This window comes from Armigeres subalbatus, unplaced genomic scaffold, assembly GCF_024139115.2.
Source record: "Armigeres subalbatus isolate Guangzhou_Male unplaced genomic scaffold, GZ_Asu_2 Contig515, whole genome shotgun sequence".
NCBI lineage: Eukaryota > Metazoa > Arthropoda > Insecta > Diptera > Culicidae > Armigeres > Armigeres subalbatus.
The window spans coordinates 99,817-113,229 of NW_026943277.1; the positions used below are offsets into that span (position 1 = coordinate 99,817).

At 39.6% G+C, this 13,413-nt stretch overlaps 1 pseudogene; it reads left to right on the forward strand.

Moving 5' to 3' along the window:
- Positions 1-4,694: 4,694 nt before the first annotated feature.
- LOC134204306 (27 kDa hemolymph protein-like) overlaps positions 4,695-13,413 on the forward strand; it is a 10,768-nt pseudogene continuing 2,049 nt past the window's right edge.

Below are 13,413 nucleotides of genomic sequence, written 5' to 3' on the forward strand. Positions count from 1 at the left end.
TTTCAAATTTTATTTTATGATATCGTACTTGACACACAGTATAAGAAAAGTCCAAACCCGTACTGCTTTCCGTTTTTAATTAAGGCCGATACAAATATTAAATTTATTTTATGTCACCCCCCCCCCCTTCAACTTTTCAAAAATATTGAGGGGCGAAAAAAAAAAGTTTTTTCATGGATTTTTATTTGTTTTAATTTTATGCATCACTGTTTTTATCTTGGTACGAAATATATCATTTATAGACCACAAATTTGTCACCAAGAGTATTTAAAATGAAAATATGATCATATATCTCTATCGGCATACAAACCTATCAGGTAACTAATATTAAGGGGACTCTCGATCCATTTCCATCCACGTTTTCGAACATCTATTGTTATCGGTATTTGAAGGCTTTTATTTTGCTCGGAACACGATATTCAGCTGTAAGGCCGTCCGAATTATAAATTTTAGACATCATCTACGTTGTCTTTGCCTATTCACCACACGTTTCTCGATAGATTAGTACATTCGAATTTTGGTGTGTGGATCAATCCGGTTGGGTCTCCAAATATTTCGAAAACTCGGTAGGTATCCCCAGCCTTTCTGGCTGGTACTTCCATGTCGATCTTAATTTCACCATCTGATGATATCAGACAGTCAAGATATTGATATCCTCCGATCGTCCGGCTACAGCAAAGTTTGAGGGACTGTTCCCGTTGACACTTAACCACATGATCCTGCTGACGTTGATGGTGAGACCCGCCACAAATAAGCATACGGTCAGCTCGTTGAACCCACTCCGCATAAAAGAGCGTCGCAGTACTAATAAAGCGTTTCGTAATCATTAGCCAAATCAGAGTCGTCTAGATGTTCCACAACAATAAACTGCCAGAGCAGCTCAAGAATTGGTACACAGTCAATCGGACCCACCAAGATCTTATCGATTACACTGAGAAGTATCAATGAAGATAAAATGCATCCTTGTCTCACATCAGCGACTATCCGAATGGGGTCAGACAAAGCTCCGACCTTGCATCCTTGGGAGCCACTCAGATTTTCGTGATTCAGACAATAGAAATCCCTTCCGTATTCATCCATTTATTCAGTTTACATCTAAACGGATCACACTGAATCAACAATTTGACGCCACAATACACGGTTCGAGGCCCACGCTCGCCAAGTCGTTTTGCACCTGGTATGCCCACCTCGCTCGCTGCACTCCATGCCGTCTCGTACCTGCCGGATAGGTAGCGAACACTTACTTTGCAGTGTTGCTGTCCGGCATTCTTGCAACATGCCCTGCCTATCGTACCCTTCCGGCTTTAGCTACCTTCTGGATACTGGGTTCGCCGTAGAGCTGGGTGAGCTCGTGGTTCATTCTTCGCCGACACATACCATCTTCTTGCACACCGCCAAAGATGATCCGAAGCACCCGTCTCTCGAATACTCCGAGTGCTTGCAAGTCTTCCTCGAGCATTGTCCATGTGTCATGTCCGTAGAGGACTACCGGTCTTATCAGGGTCTTATACATGACACATTTGGTGCGGTGGTGAATCTTTTTTGACCGCAGTTTCTTCTGGAGTCCGTAGTAGGCCCGACTACCACAGATTATGCGCCTTCGTATTTCACTACTAACATCGTTGTCAGCCGTTTAGCAAGGATTCAAGGTAGATGAATTCCTCGACCACCTCGAAGGTATCCCCGTCTATCGTAACACTGCTTCCCAGGCGGGCCCTGTCACGCTCGGTTTCGCCCACTAGCATGTACTTTGCCGATGCATTCACCACCAGTCCAACTTTTGTTGCTTCACGTTTCAGGTGGGTGTACAGTTCGGGGTGGGGTACAGCGAAATTTTCACACAGTTTTGCACACCATCCACCGTTGATTTGATCAGGCTGGTAAGCTTCTACCTTCCATATTCAATGAATAGCATAAAGGGTCAGTTCCAACTTGTTGGCCTGCTCCAAATTTGTGCGAAGCGGGACAAAATATTGCATAACAGTTGTTACAACATTCGCACAGACAGCATGGGGTCAGCGCTGAACTCTTCCGCCGTCACCCGATCGACCTTGAGGGACCCTTTAGATTTCATGCTTCAGATGGCTGCCTTTTGAAGAACACTGGCTGAGACTTGAAGAAGCTGTACGAATTGCACTGACCAACGTTTCAGTTGTCAGTGAGTAATAGAGGCAATAATCTCCAACCGTCTAAGACGAATTAAGTACTCTCCATTTAATTCCACCAGTTAATTTTCGTTATCTTTGCAGATACGTATTTCGACCACAACTGTGTGGTCGTCTTCAGTGTCTCGTACTTGCCTCGACTTAGTCGATAAGTCATCAAAACTTCAAGAAGTTGTTCTAAGTGATTCTAAGAGCAAACATTTCAGCTGTTCAGTTAGATCGGGAGTGACTGACATGTCGCGTCTTTCTCTGGCACTCACAAATTTGTCCTTGCTCCAATCAGGCGTCATGAAATATCGTAAAGGAGGCGATAAGACCGGTTGATGCGGCTTTCCTCCGATCGTCTGCCGGGGAATCCACCCGCGCCCGTTGTGGTCGAAATACGTATCTGCAAAGATAACGAAAATTAACTGGTGGAATTAAATGGAGAGTACTTAATTCGTCTTAGACGGTTAAATACATTCCACTAAAAGAGCTAATATATTTTTCTGAATAATCTCCAGTTGCAGCCATCCTTTCTTCATCGGTCAGGAATCGACCAAAACCCGCCTATCCTGTCTGCAGCAGCGCCCGACTCCCATTTACAGAGATACATACCATTGACGAGACTCGTCATTTACTCCTCTGATTCTTCCTGTTCCTTTGCCTTTGCTTCTCTAAGCTCGCTCTCCAATTTTCCATCGTGTTATATCTGTAATCCATACTTTTTGCTGAGTGTGCAGCTCACCCAAGCATTCCTCGTCGCCCACTTCTCTCTGTCACCTTCCAGAACATTCACTACCCGAGTTCCAAGTTATTCAACGATGGATCTTTTCACGGCTGGATCTTCTAGTCGCTGTATGTTGATTCGACGCCCGAGCCTCTTCTCCCGCCGCTGAATCGAAGAAATGCGTTATTGGATCTCGAGAATTAGAAGATGACAGTCAAATCGCGATGTCTGCGCTGCGTTTATTACGGACTCACGAGGGCATTGTCTCCCTTTTCGGTTGATCCATTTCCAGAGGAGTCAAATACTGGTCTTGCAAACTAAAAGCGGCCCTAGAGAAGGAAGTCTAACGCCGCTGGCTGCATACGGGAGAATCGGACGCGGGTGGATTCCCCGGCAGACGATCGGAGGAAAGCCGCATCAACCGGTATTCGTGTTATCGCCTCCTCTACGATATTTCACGACGCCTGAATGGAGCAAGGACAAATGTGTGAGTGCCAGAGGAAGACGCGACATGTCAGTCACTCCCGACTTAGAACAACTTCTTGAAGTTTTGATGACTTATCCTAATTCGAATATAGGGAAAGGTTGACAATTTTACACTTGATACCACCCCGGATGATACCACCCCCGGATGTGAGAATAATATATATAATAGCCCTGTTTGTCTGTCCGGTGACTAGCCAACCAGACGCAGCACACGGGGAAATTCCCACAAAAAATAAAATATTTGACACTTCAATTCTTTTTTACTATTGGCGATTAAAGGTTGCATGAAGAAGAAGAAGTCGAAGGATGATATTTGAAAAAAAAAAATGCACGGGGGAGCATACGGGAAGTTTTTTAAACTCTTCTCAAAAATTCTAGAAGCAATTGAATTAAAAACGGAAACCAGTACGGAGTTGGACTTTTCTCATAATGTGTATCAAGTGTGATATCACAAAATAAAATTTTGAATCGAAAAATTGCGTTTATTATGCAGTAGAAGGAAAGTCCAACCCCGTACTGCTAACCGTTTTTAATTAAATTACTCCTAGAATTTTTGAGAAGAGTTTTAAAAATCTTCTCGTATGCTTCCCCCTGCATTTTTTTTCAAATATCATCCTTCGACTTCTTCTTCTTCTTCGTGCAACCTTTATTTGCCAATCAGAAAACAAAACCAATGACAACCTTAGACAACCAGATACAGCATTTGATGAAAAAAATCACAGACAACAGACGTTGAAAATTTTGATTTTTTTAAATTCAGAAAAGAATCTATCACTCTTAAAAATTGAAAAAAAAAAAAAAAACACTTGCCACGGGCGCAATTGCGTCCACAAATAAACTAGTAAACAATACTGTCATGCTTTTGCATCATCCAGAAGCAGGTCAATGAATTTCAAGAGTCCCTCTATCTTGTGCTGATTGACCATGGAAAATCGTGAAAACTGTGGGCGTTCCTAGAAGCAAGGAGGTTCAAACAAAATCCATAGTTCCGCACAATGGAATCGCTAGAGTGAGGCAAGATGGATGTATTATATCTTTGTTACTGTTGCCCATCTTAATTAACGAAATCATGGACCGCTCAAGCAACCCACCATCATAGAGCAATCGAACGACCTAGACCCAGATGATGATACTGCTTTACCAACGCAACAGTGGTCTACCATCTAGAGTGAACTGAATGACCTGGTCGTACGCTCCCACTCATCAACGTCAACAACACCAAATTGTTGGATGTTAACAAGTTCAACTCTACGGTAACCTGGCAAACAGTGCAGAAGGTCAAAAATCAAAACCAGTCAACATCGGGCGGCTGCGGGCCAAGATCTACATAGAACATGGAGTGGATCTCCAACGCCTCAAACCTCGAATACTCGAACGTCAGTGAGACTTGGTGCGTATTAGCAGATTTCACATAGATTTGTATTCATCAACCGATGTCTACGTTTTACAACTCGGATCAGGTGGCCTGACAATTGGATCCCGAATGCTGAGTCCCATCGACGATGCCATCGAATTCTTATATCAACAGCAACTCCACAGTGTGAATGAACGTAGTCCGGCAACACACCACGTAAGAGCGGAAACGAAATCTTCAAGCAAGCACTGGACAGGAATCCGGATCTCCTGGCCACGAAACCCACAGAGAAATCAACAAAGTTGACAGGAATCAGACTTGGGCCCAAGTCAGGGAGGCGAGTGTGTGAGAATTGGATCCCACTTAATGTACATGTACGTGGGTGCTGCGAAGGAAACCAATCCCAGTGTCGTATAACCTATGTGTGTAACTTTGATTAACTATTTTTACAAAGTTATATTACAGATTTATTTCAGAACTTGCTTGAAAGAATGCTTTATTTTTCATAAAACTATGGCAACTTGGTAATGCCAATAAGAAGAAGATGGCAACTTAGAAGGCAAGGTTGTTTTCAGTGTATCGTACCTTTGCTTTGGAGTAAGGTAAACGAAAATCTTCATCCAGACACCTGAGAAGACATCTCAGATCGTGTGAGGGTTGGGAAGCGCCCAAGCAGCTTTTGCCGTGCTTAAGCCGAAATTACCTCCTTACGACTGTACGTAATCACCCGCAGCTCATCAGCGTATGTTTCTTGCATGGGTGAGTTCAGCGTCAAATGCATCCTCTCTAAGGGTTTATCCGAGGTCGTATCTATGACGCGAATAAGAAGCGTATTGCCGATTTCACCAATTTGAAGAGTTATGTGTAGATTGTGATTTGCCCGCTTCTTTTTCTCACACTCACTCTCATTTCGGGTTGATCGATTTTTGTTACCGAAATTTACCCAATTATAACCCATTACTCGTTAGTCACATGTAAGCGTGTACACTAAATCGATTCCCGCCATGATTTGACGTCTATTTGTTTTCAGATTGAGCACTCACACACAAATATTATACACGGAAAATCAAACTTTTTTGAGTGTATTGAGTGTGAGAAAAAGATGACTGTGAGAAAAAAAATCTCGCAGAACTCTTATAAAGTGCAAAAAGCGCAATAGCATTCCAATAATTTTAGGAACGTGGGCATGTTGATATCGCGTGCTGCACCGTTTCTACTTCAGACTTCACCTATGTATGTATGGTGATATAGCACGGAGGTCTGCAATTCCAAACCTATGCAAGAACTCAATAAAACAGCCATATTCAGACAACACATCTGAAATTTTAAAATTACATCTGACCATTGCACCAATCGATTCAACCAGTTTGAGTTTTATGGTGTTATTGATTCAATAGTTAAGAGTCCATCAGCAAAAACAGCACTTACCCAAAGAAAAAAAAATCTACAGAAAAAAGTTTCACTACTTCACTTTCACTACTGGATAAATATGTTACTAATATTCATATTCTTTGCTTTCTCTAAGCATTCTTTACTATCATTTTCCACTAAAATTTAAAATTTTCCAATAGTACATTTTAATTTTTGTTATTTTTTACCTTCCAAGAGCCGTCGGACATAAAATAAATTTATTATTTGTAACGGCCTAAATTGCTTCTAGAGTTTTTGAGAAGGGTTTTAAAAAAATCCGTTGCTTCCTCATGCATAACTTTTCAATATCATCCTTCGACTTCTTCTTCATGCAACCTTTAATCGCCAATTCGCTTGTCATATTTTTCAAAATCATTGGTGGAATTCTATCTGGTCCAGATCCTTTGAGGCATCCAAATTCTTAGAGTTGCTAAAATCTTAGTTACATTTATTTGAGTTAACACCAACACTACTTAAATAGTCAGGAAAATGAGAAAAATATTCACAATCACGATCATTTTTGGAATATTCGGTATATGTCTCTTGAAAAAGGTTGCAAAAAGAGTACAAATTTAATCAGCATTATCTCCTGATTTTTCATCTAAAGTCATTTTCGATGGAAAATTCCTGTATTCTAACAGGGTCTGTCTCAATTGGATAATTAACTAAATTAAACTTAAAGTGACATTTCAATAATTATCAAATAACCCTGCTTGCAGAGCAAAGATTACTTTTGACAGATATCAATCATTTTCCATCGATGTCCTATTGAATTGCTGGGTCACCACATTCTTATAACGTGATTTTTAATTTTCGAACTCTATTTTTAAGTTTAATTCTCCAAATGAGACAGACCCTAAGGAAACAAAGAAACAACTTCTTGAGGTATTCTTGAAGCTACTTCCGGATCAATTCCTGAAGTAATTTCGGAAAAATTCCTGGAGGAACTTCCGGAAAAAATCCTGGAGGAACTTCCGAAATTATTCCGAAGGACTTCTGGAGGAATTTCGAAGGAGCTTCCAGAAAAAATACTTCGGAGGAATTATTGAAGAAACTTCGGGAGGCATTTCTGAAGGAACTTCCGGAGCGATTCCTAGAAAAGTTTCCGGAGCGTTTCCTGAAGGAACATTTTCCGGACGAATTCTGAAGGAACTTCCAGAGAGAATTCCTGAGGAACTACAAAGAATGCTTGGAGGAAATTCCGGAGGAATTCTGAAGGAGTTCCAGAAAGTTTTCAGAGGGATTATCAGAGGAATTCTTGCATGAATTTCCAGATAAATTCCTGGAGCTACTTTCTGAGAAAGTATTTAATATATTCCTAGAAAATTACCAAAGAATTCATCACGAAGGAATTCTTTGAAGATTAATCCACCTAGCGTTGGTGGTGCCTTTCTCGCATTTAGTTGAACACTAACCTTATATGGGGTTTATATCGTCCGATGTACCATTTTCTTCATAACTTTTAAACGCAATGACCGATCGTTATAAAATTCAATAGTGTCAATCAACAGGCTTCCCTCGAATGAAACTTTTGCGAGAAAATCGTTAAGGATTACTATACGAAAAGTTGTCTAATGTTTTTATAGCTTTTGTGCACACATACACACGGACAGATGAACATGTGCTAGCTCGTCGAGCTGAATCGATTGGATATAATACTATAGGGTCTCAGACCTTCTATAAAAAGTTCTTTCGGAGTGAAATGATAGCCTTTCAAACTTAGTTAGCGAGAAAGGCAACAAAAATGGTAATGCCTGAAGGATTTCACTGAGGATTTTCTGGAAGATATCGCCAATTGTTATATGCATAATTCAGGAAAGAATTACTGAAGGAATTTCTAGATGAATTTAGGATATATGCGGAAAATCCTAAATGAGTTTCTGATAACATCCCGACTAGAAGTCATATCAAATTTATATCAACCTATGTTATTATGTTATACTATTTTTATACCAAAATTTGTTAGAAACATGTGCAGGATGTTGTTAAAATATCAAAATTTCTATCAAAATTACACTACTGGAAACAAAAACTATCAAATTTTCTTACAATTTTATCATAAAAATAACATATTTTGTTAGAAATTTTTAACAGATTCAGATACAAAATATATTGTTTCGCAGTTGCAAATTTTACAGTTCGTGATAGGTCTCCAGGTTGTGATCAACAATCAGAAATTTCTGTTTTTGTCTGAACGAGAATGTTTTTTGAGAACATGAAACTAACAACATTACAAATAAGGCAACCTTTTCAAATTATATCAGCGTAGTGATATCCATATGGTTGGGAGACTTTGCTACATCTATTTTAATTGCCTACTGTTGGGCAATTCGGTGTTAAGCATTATGAATATTATGATAAAATCCTGTTACTACATTTGAAAGATAATAGCTACTAAGAACAAAATTGTATCAAAATAAATTATAAATATCACAATATGTTAATATTGTGTTCAGTTTCTTTATGCTCTTCTAGTCGGATCCCAAACAATTTTTCAAGGTATTTTTATACTTATTCTAGACAACAGTATCGGTTTAAAACTCCATACAAAACTCGAACAGTTTTCGATTTCAAGATTGTACGACAGTTTCATTTGAACCTTTTTGCCATAGGAGTCTCGAAGACCCATGATGTTATATACCAATCGACTCACTCGTCGAACTGAAAAATATCTGTCTGTCCGTGTGTATGTGTGTGTGCACACGAAAATCGAAAAACATTGACCACTTTATCATCATACAGTAATTCTTAATCGATTTTCTCAACAAGTTGCATTCGACAGGGACAAAGTCTTGTTGATCACTATAAATTTGATAACGATACCATTGCGTTTAAAAGTTATTAGGAAAATGAAATCGAGTTATATTATATAGCTATATAAAGTGGGACATAATTTCATCAGCATTTCGGAAGAACTTTTCAATTGATTTACAAGCTTGATCTGGAGGAAAGTACACTTTTGCAAAAATGTGAGTTTCACCATCAATATGCGGTTTTTTACCCACATGCTCAAATTCAATAAATTTGGTAGAATCATTTCAATGAGCTCCGAATTAGGTTTTGAGGATCTTAATAAAAAACAAAAAGAAAAAAAAAAGGGGAGGAGATTGCGATAAGAACACCTCCCCAGGCATTCTTTGCGTTAAGACGAGATCTCGATCTCTAAAACATTATAATCTCTACCAAAACTTCTTCACTTTTATCGCTTTCTGACCAACTGTTTCATTTCCTAAAATAACCAACAAAAGGAATTATTTGATGTATTTCGTTCATTTTAAAAGCACTTTTCATAAGATTGGAGTTCTGACGTATACACCGATTCTTTTTTACACGGGATGCGTTCCGTGTAAAACATAATTTCCGTTCAAAATTTGAAAATCCGTGTAAAAAAGTTTTATGATTTCTCGACAAAGCATGCAAAATTAAGCAACTTTGCAAAATTTTGTATGGGATTTTTTACATGGCCGTGTGACTAAAATCCGTGTAAAAACATAATCAGTGTACGAGTATTTCAGTTCCTGTGCGTTTGATGAAGTTTTGGTAGTTCGTCTGTAGGATTCGGCTATCATGGTCGTCACTCTTGCGACCACCCCTCCTATTCTGCAATCAGCACATTCTTCTGATGATGTTATCGGTGGTGGTGTCCGTTTTGCATACCTCCAACTCGCACTTCTCTCTTTTAGAACCGGGAACATATGAACAGAGAGTGCTCACCAGCCGTTTCAGTCTGGGCATTGCGAAGGGTGGGGAAGCCGTGTATCCGAAACTGTGCCTTGACTCCTGGCAGGAGCTACAAGATTCCACGACAATGGGCTGGATTGATTCCTGTGGGACATCTGCCGTGATGGGGCGATAGCCTTCACCTGTTGTGATGCAGAACGTAGTAGACCTGGTAGACTAATTGATCTGAGCTCCGCAACAGTTTGGAAACTTAGAGCAACTGGTTTGAGCATGACTGAATTGCAAGTTATACACAAAGGCCCTCTGGACATGTGTGGCTTGATGGGTTGACGTCGGTGTGATACAGACCGTAGTTTCCTGTAGTAGTGAATCGTATTTTATGTTAATTTTACAAACATAAGTAATAGTTATCACTATCAGTACTACTAACGAATCTTAATTATAATCATCTTCTACTACGTTTAGTCCGTCAGGGTTTATGGCAGAAACCTATAAAACCGATACGGGTCGTAATCCTATCTCGGTTCTAATATACACTTCGTACTTTCTACAAATATCCGTACTAAAACAATTTATAATTTACAATGTTCTGAAAACTCATATGTGATATTGGAAGATTTGATTTGAAAAATGTATGAGGTAACTTTCCTTCGATGGAACTTGAACCCACGCGCTCGGTACATTGTACCATTTACAACAGTACAATTTTGCAAATTGAATTTAATGTGATTACATTTTCACATTAAATTCATAATTATCTTAAAAACATCGTTTTGCTCAAACCTTTTAGGAGTGGCAGGACAATCATCATCATCAATTTAAACGCTAGGAATCGAATTTTGATCCTCCAACATGATAATTTTTTATGAAAATCAGCGTTGGCGTATTTCCGGGGATGTTTGAGCGGTGCCTAACTATACAAAATGGTGATTTAACATCATCAAATCAACAACAGAAATGCATGCATTACGCGAAAAATTGCATTAATTATAGTAATATGTTTTATTCAGCTGTATTTTGCAAAACTAACTGTGAAAAGGATGGAAAACGCCAATCTGTAAGATATTTTATTACATATCGTGTCTTGTCATTGATTAGCATAACTATGTGTACTCACCTCGTTGTCAATATACCCAGGAGGACGATATTACAATTTTATTGCGGTGTCCTTTAAAATGAAACCAATGAGCATTTTTTACAGTCTGCTCATTATAATCTCCTGGCTATGTTTAAACTCTTACCACCCAAACCAACGACGCCTGCATTTCGAAACACACCCAGCTCGGATTTTATGTATTAAATATCAAACACTTATCATCTCAGTCATCATCACCACCGCAGGACCAATCTCTGTCTGCCGTACATAATCATCATCGTCATCATCAACAATAACAGCAACAACTGTGAGCAATTCTCTCATTGTGTGATCCAAGGCGGACAATTCGATTCTGTGTGGCAGAGGTGGGGGTGTGAATTGCTCGATGTGGTCCTCTTGTTTCAACTCAAAATTCATCCTCGACCAAGCCATATGTGGCCACCGAGTGGGTCCAGGGATCGCCATCCTCCCTGCTATCAGTCGGTTGGTTTTAAATTTATTGCATCCCCACCACAGAGGCTCCGGTGCATCGCAAACAGAATTTGATATTGTCCTTTTTCATAATTTAAGTGTGAAGGGTGGCGAACTGGGTGGAATTGGGTGGAGGATACAGCAACAACTGTGTGCTGATAACATTTTATTTCATCCAGCCAGTCAGCTCCATCCGAATGCGAATGGAAATGCGCATGGATGAAATATTTCACATATATGTGTACCTATTGCTGGTGCTGCTGCTGCTGCTGCAGAAGTTGATTGTGCACAGGAAGCACGTCACTCGGGTTGGGTACAAGGGCACTCTGGCGTTTTGGGGAATCGTTCGTTTGGAAGGAGGAAGTTCAACTTGATCCACTAAACGTTAGTAGAATCACGTATAATTTAGATGAATGGACATTGTCCAAGCCTGCTGCTAATGCTGCTTCACCATTTGTTAACATGTTTAAAGCGTTACTTATTTGTGATTAACAAAAAAAGATTAATCCACCCATCGGTAGTGGAAGACACACAAAGCAGTTTCTGTGCAATTCAACATCGCGCAATCAATCACCTATCGCAGCGATCCCCAAAGAGCGGCCCGCGCCCTTGCACCTCAAGCCTTTCCTGTAGCGCGAAGAATTTCAGAATACACTACATGTGGCCATTGTGGCATTATTAAGCATTACATGACAGAGAGCTTTTCATTGTGCCCTTTTTTTCGTTATAGTTGGAATTCTGCAAGTATATATATTTGCAGCACCATATAGAAAGAATGAATCGTTAAGGCGCGCAAATTCAACTGAAAAATTTGCTAGATTATCACTCCAGCAAATCGTTGACTATCGGACTCAAACATTTGAACTAATTCATGACTTTTTCAAGCTCCGATATTGATGGAGAAAAGATTTAAAAATTCAATGAGGAAGCTTGGATTGACTGACTGCAAATGTAACTTGCGATGGCTGCTATGGAAGATTCAAAACGTCACGCAAAAATTGGTTATTTCAAACCCCTCCCTTCGTCACGCATTTGTAAGAAACCTCTACGGTTTTGTATGGATCGTCACGCTGCTTTAGTGCTGTGAACCACCCTACTACTATAACTTTTCTATTCGAACTCTAGATTGCTTTGAGAATAGGTCGTATGTGCAAACGAGAGATTCTCTTTGATCACGCTCTCTTTCGCTAATATATCGGCTAGTTTTGCATGTTTTGCAACATTTCCACTTCACGCATGATAGACAAAGCTATTGTCTTTGGATATCTGCGAGAAATTCAAGTAAATTTATGTAAAGTTTTGTAATAATTGAAAGAGAATAGATCCAAGAGAGACTCTCTTTGCACATACGATCTATTTTCAAAGCACTCTAGATATGTACGTCTTTTTCACTGTATATTCACAGTTCTCTAATATAATAGGTAAATAAAATAAAATTAGAAACCGTAACTGTAAGTGATGGATAAACAGCTTTTAATCATAAGCGAATATATATTCTCAATGACCCTAGCTTCTTGTGCGTGTGACTTTTCGTATCCATACATTACAGTTACACCACACTAGAAATACTATAATAAAAGATCGGCGAAGACGTCATCTTTTTCAACCGAGCAGTCAAAAGCGGTTAATTCGACTTGTTTACATTTGCATTCAAAAAGTAAGCAAACCTGTAATGCTGGGTAGACACCTATTTGTGATGCATTACGGAGTAAGATCTCTACACTGTGTTCTAGTTTTACTATTATTATTTATTTTATTTATTCAGACTAAGGCCGAAGTGCCTGTGCGGTATTGTCTTCTCCATTCGCGTCCGTGGCTACACGTCGCGAACAGCGCAGTCTATGGAGGGTCCGTAAGTCATCTTCCACCTGATCGATCCACCTTGCCCGCTCGCACCTCGCCTTCTTATTGCTCGGATCGTTGCCGAGAACCATTTCACCGGGTTACTATTCTTGTTAATACTTATAGTGGTATGTAACGACTATAATTTGCTTTTAGATACCATCCAAGCTCTAGAGCGCTGATTAAGCAATACGTACCG